The sequence below is a fragment of the Haliotis asinina genome, chromosome 10 (assembly GCF_037392515.1).
Source record: "Haliotis asinina isolate JCU_RB_2024 chromosome 10, JCU_Hal_asi_v2, whole genome shotgun sequence".
Lineage (NCBI taxonomy): Eukaryota > Metazoa > Mollusca > Gastropoda > Lepetellida > Haliotidae > Haliotis > Haliotis asinina.
The window spans coordinates 34231602-34238181 of NC_090289.1; positions in this window are offsets into that span (position 1 = coordinate 34231602).

A 6580-nucleotide genomic window follows, 5' to 3' on the forward strand; every position below is an offset into this window, starting at 1 on the left:
CTATATAGGCTCCCTGCCTATAGCCACTGGTTCGTTTAAACCGTGTTCGTTATGGACGTAGCTCAAGTTTACTGATACCGTGCATATTGTGAGTCCACGTTTTTCAGAAACATGAGTTTTGATTAACGCTGGACGACATAGATTCATTTCTTAGGCAAGCAAACGGGAGGAATGCGTTTAGGCTGTTAATAACATGCCTGCGTTCCGGGAACACCGGGAATGGGCTCCAATCATTGAACCCATATTTTGAATCAAACCCGGGTCTTCAGCGTGACAAATAGTCACTTTAACCATTAGGCTACCCAAAGTCCCCCACGACTTGACGAACTCTACAAAACAACAACAACAAACATGACCAGTTAAGATGTCTTGAAACTTTGACCTTTATTATTCAAAGTACACGCCATACACTAACGCCACGGCAAATAGGGATGAATTCTTGTACGTGACGCATGCGCATTTGTCAGTTTTTGAGTCCCATATCGATCTGCTGGCAACCTGTATATCCTGGCTTCCATTTTGTCCCAGCATCACCTTGCAAACAATTTTATAACGTGGAAAATTACAGTTTTTTGTGATCGCCTTAATCTCGTTCGTAATGCGTTCAGTTAGAGCACTGGCTTCCGAGGCATCGTACTTCTGGTCTGCTAAATGAACTTCCAGAGCCCGTCTCACCTGGCGTTCAACGACATTCACAGAAAAGTAATTCCCCTCAGCGGGTTCCATTTTGAAAGTATTTTCATATAAACGTCTTTGCTGACATGAATTCTGATCTGCTTTGTTGGCTCTATGGAGTGTCAGCATTTCCATCACAGACCGAGCCATACCTCGGAACGTGGAACGGCGTCTTGTAAATCTCGCGCCCAAGGAGAGGTCGCCGGACATGCGAGAGAAAGAAACCTGCTTGGTTTCGCCTTCTGATGACATTCTGGATAATCTGCAGTACAGACTTCGGAAAGGACCTACCCTGTCCGTCAGAAACATTAAAAGGTAAGCATACATACCACAGAACATATCGTCAAACATGAAAGTGAGTGAGTGAGTTTAGCTTTACCCCGCACTCAGCGATATTCTAGCTATATGACGGCGGTATGTAATTAATAGAATCTGAACCACACAATTCAGTGATCAACAGCATAAGCATCGATTTGTGCAAATTGGGAACTGATGATATGAGTGAACCAAGGATGATCACCCAATCCCGTTAGTCACCTCTTACAACAAGCAAAGGGTTACTGAACATCAATTCTAACCCGGGCCTTCACGGCTCCAAACTCGCAAGACAGGGCACAAAATAGTGCAATGTTTTAAGATTTGTTACAGAATACTGTGGTATAAAATTCTGCTAACGATGCCAATAGAATGTACACATAGTATGCCTTAAAATTGAAATCGAACTCAATTCTTAGGCGTAACGAGTTGACACATTTACTGATGTACTACCATCGACGAATTTGGCACGTCAGAAATGAAACACAAATGCTCTACAAACGTGTAGTGTAAAAAGGCATACTTTCGCCCTGAAGTATTATAACGTTAAAGCAAACTGTATTCCCTAATTGGTGCTATTAATTTTGGTTGCGCGTGAAGGTCTGGGGTAGAATAGGCCTTTAGCAACCTATGCTTTAGATAAAAGGCGACTATGCTTGTCGTAAGAGGCGACTAACGGGATCTGGTGGTCAGGCTCGCTGACTTGGTTGACACATGTCATCGGTTCCCAGTTGCGCAGATCGATGCTCATGTTGTTGATCAATGGATTGTCTGGTCCTGACTCGACTATTTTTACAGACCGCTGGATTGTCTGGTCCTGGGTCGATTATTTTTACATATAGCTGGAATATTGCTTAGTGCGGCGTAAAACTCACACACTAATTTGCTTACTTTCAATGGTAATAAGAGGGGATGCCCGAGCAAGAGTATACCATAATAAATAGATGAATGAATGAATGAATGAATGAATGATAATGAATCAATCAATTTTAGCTTAGCACTCACCAAAAAGCTCACCGTTAAGGCGACCCAACAGCGGCGTCGAATGATGCTGCCTTGTAGCGTGTAGCGCGTTATATATAACTTCTACTAATCCGATTGGGATTACCGTGATCCGTGTCAAACATCCAGCCATTATCATGGAATGGATGACAACATCACAGACTCACTGACCCACGGAAAATAAGGTTTACCTGTCAATGTGTGTTTAAGACTTATTGATGAGAACCGTATTTATGACCACTGTTGCATTGTCGTATTAGCTGTTAGAGCTAAAGCCGATAACGGGTGTCTTTAAGTCATAATGGGCCAGTAAGTCAGTTGTAATCATAAACATTATTGGAAGCGACTAAAGGGCTTGTTTGTGGACGTTCTTGAGGGCTGTTGCGCCAAGGTTCTTAATTAAGCACTAGACCAGCACAAAACAGAAATATTTTTCTCAAAACTCACATGTAGTGACACTGAGAACGTACAGCATATTGATGCATTCAAAACATTGAACAAAGTCCAGTTTTGATACATTTGGCAACTTTAGAGTCAATTGATAAATAGTCACATTTTATTAGATAAACAAACCGTTTGATATCAGGATGCTTACTGAAATATTGGGGAAGAAGCTGATGTCTAAGGGCATTCAAGTAATGAACAGTATTATTCAAAGTGGAGTTCATCACGGACATGTGATTGGCAGATTCTATCCCATCTTCCAACGTCCTGTTGAAAAAAGAAACCCATGCGCAGAGATACAAATATGGAAATGTATTAAAAGTATTTAAGTGCATAAAGGTCGAATAAACTTGAACATAAATGAAAGATAATCATATTCGGTATTATCATTGTCAGCATTAATCCGCTCCAAGTGGCCACAAAGTAGCGTTAAGGTCAGTACATGGGGACACCTCCCCATCACTGTTAGACAATGCCTTTGAAGGAATTCTTCGCCATTCCTCCTGCAATACTTAGCAATTTCTGCCAGTGTCTGAGGACGAAGGTGACGTCTGCGGAAGCGCCGATCAAGTTCGTCCCATAGATGCTGGAATGGATTCAGGGCATACAGCTTAGAAGGCCAGGGTAGGACAATGACGTTTACATTGGCGAGATGGCCACCTGCTACACAAGATGTATCGAGGGCTGTTATTAAGTGGGAGGAGGTGAGATCGTAAGATTTGGTCGAAGTAGAGATTGCCTTCAACCACCACTATCTCTGATATCTGATCTACTCGTGTAGGATATCTTCCCACGCCCAAGCCACGTCCACCCCCACCGCCGCCATGACACTCACTACGCCCTTTTGCACAACTGGACTCGTTGTCAATGTAGTCACGGTAGGACAGGTCCAACTTCTGGTCGATATGCTTGAATTCTCAGACAATTTCTGATGCTTTGGGTCGTAAATCCTCAAAGACTAGGCACCCATCCTGCAGTGTCCGTTGCTGTGGTGACGGCAACGGTGACGTTGGTGAAAGAGCCGGATGAGTCGGCCCTGAGCAGGATCGAAGTGGTCGCTCATGGTCTTTTAATTCTTGGACGGTCTTGGGTCGAACTGAAGTATATTGATGCCATAATAGAGATATGGTGCTGTAGTGGACGCTGAAGGGTCAGGGAGACTGGGACTCACATTCTTCACCTGATTCCAATGGCGATATGTAGGGAATCTCACCCAAGTGTCTACTGATATCATTTATATCCACTCGAATTGATAAAGTTACAAAATTCCTAGACTTGACAGGGATAGTTTTACCTTTATCAACGAGTGTTAATATAACTGATGTCAGCCAACACGAGAGTGAGATTCTATTTATCATCAAAAATCATTCTTCGTTATTTTTCAGTGAACGCTGTACATCTCTCAGCACTGAACGACCATTAGACTTGCAGTTCAGCGAAGTCATATCGTTGTGACATCATCAAGTTCATGACGTCTTAGCATTGTACAAAATGTACTGCCGAAACGATATCTCCCAGGAGTTATCGTTTGATCTCACACAAGCAATGTCTCCTATTGAGCATGATAAATTTCGGAAAGTAGCATTCAATTTTGGCTTTTTTTAAATCTTTGTTTACATCGTAATGAAATGATGAATTTCGTTTGGACTTTTTAGTCAGTGGTTCTATTCATGTTTCCGATACATGGCACGTGCATGAAAACTTTTTTTCTGCATGCACCCCTTTCATGCATCGCTTACAATGTTATGACAAATGTTTACTAACACGTTTTGCGATGCGTTTGCGCTAAGTACACAACAACCTCGACATAATGAACGCGATTCCAGCATAGGAATGTATGACGATTGCTGTCAAAATATTTCAATATAAACTGTGGAAAATGTATGTGCGTATCTTTCTTTTTTCCTCGAAAAATCCGTGACAGGCATGCGAATGTCATATAATTTCTTTTTGACACATTATTCACAAATGTTTTGAACTTCCCTTCAGGAAAACTACCACCCGTCTTCAAGGACTATCTGTTGGTGAATCAAATCAACTCTGTTCTCTCATTTCTAGTGTTTAAAGGAGGATTCAGATGATGACAGAATGACATAAACAATGCACTGGCACGGGTGAATTGATATTTGCAATAGCATACATACGTTTCCATTAACTCATTATTTAAAGCCTATGGGTATTTATTACCCGTGAAGGTCCCGGGGTAGAATAGGCCTTCAGCAACCCATGCTTGCCATAAAAGGCGACTATGCTTGTCGTAAGAGGCGACTAACGGGATCGGGTGGTCAGGCTTGCTGACTTGGTTGACACACATGACACAGTTCCCACTTGAGCAGATCGATGCTCATGTTGTTGATCACTGGATTGTCTGGTCCAGGCTCGATTATTTCCAGACCGCCACCATATGGCTGTAATATTACTGAGTGCAAAACTCACTAAACTCACTCACTCACCTATGGGTATTTCTAAGCATATTGGGTTACAACAGGATTTATTTTCTAAATAGCATTATTCCGGCTGCCTAATTACCGAAGTCTTAGTTTCAGGTTGATCCTAAGCCGGGGATAATATATCACATAAAACCAACTGTAGATGACAGCATGATGCAAGAGCACTAATATGACTAATATATAGTACAATACCTAGTAAAGCATGACATCCCCAGCCGATGTTGAGATAATCTCTTGCCAACATTGACTGTGATTACACGAAGTCGCGGTGGCTGAGCGGGCTAGACGGCTAACTTTGTGTGCTGGCGATTAGGTGCCTAACTTTGAGGGTGCGGGTTCGAATCCCGGATGGGGCTCAACCAAAAAAGTACTAGAATTTGTACTGTTCTGAGAAAGTGAAATCCCAAATATGACATATGTTACATTGACTGTGGAGTCGCTGCTCAGTTTCACAAAATGATCGCAACGACAATCGTGTACTGCCATGAATCTTTGGTAACTGAATGATGAATCAGTTCGCTCGCCGAGCTAAAGATCAGGGTTCGATTCCTAACAAGAGTATATTGAGCAAAAGTGATGTCCTCCGCAATGACATTGTTGGAAGATTGCCCAAAGCTGGAGAAAATATGTTCATTCATCACAAAATAATTGTTACGCCACATTTTCCACGTGTGTGTGGTGGTGGTGTGTCGTGGTAAATGTTAACAAGACATGGAAACGAAGTGAACGCTTTCGATACACGTACATAATAATGTACATGCATACGTAATAATGACTTAAACAGATGTCAGACTGGACCTATTCAAAGTCTGTGGACAGCCAGACCGGATCCAAAGTCGAGTAGGCTAGTCTCTGATAGTTAAATGGGTTTAACTTAAAACAGATCTATGTTAGCTTCATACCAAAGCTCAGCAAGATTGGCTACATGTTCCACCAGATTTGATATATGCTCGGTCAGTGTAAATCAGAAGTACAGCATAAGGTGAGGGAACCCGAGTCAGATAGAAATGTTCACGATCAATCACGATCACTGGGTTTTCTGGTTCAGACGCTATTATTGACACGATGCCATCACATCGCTATATTTAACGAAAGCATTATGCAAACCCAAACCTAAACCTGCAAGAAATAAGGCCAGTTGCGTCGAGCCCCTTTGAAACCTCGGTCAGCCCGATACTGCAGGATAGCCCATATTAACTAAGGGACAGTGCGGTAGCCTTGTTGTTAAAGCGTCCGTTCATCACGCTGAAGACCCGGGTTCGATTCCCCACATGAGTACAAAGTGTGAAACGCATTCTGGAAAGAAACTTTCTCGATTGGTGCAATGTGCGAAGCAATTTCTGGTGTTAGAATCTTGCCAAAAGCGGCTTGACACCAAACTCACTCACTCACTCACTCACTCACTCACTCAAATTAGCTCATATGAGGAAGCATTCGAGCACGAAAAATGAGCAGAACCCATGTGCACAATCAGGAGGACCCCGATGTCGACTTAATGGATTCTGACACAGCGAGATCGTGTTATAAGGCGCTCATGCTATCACCAAGTGAAACTTCAGGGCTCTATACTCAAAGGAGCCGACATTTTTCTCCCAGAGGAAGGAGTGAGTAATTATAATAACAGCATGGGTTTAGCTTCTCGCTGATGTCAGCAATATTCCAGCAACTTCACGGCGGGAAACACCAGAATGGGA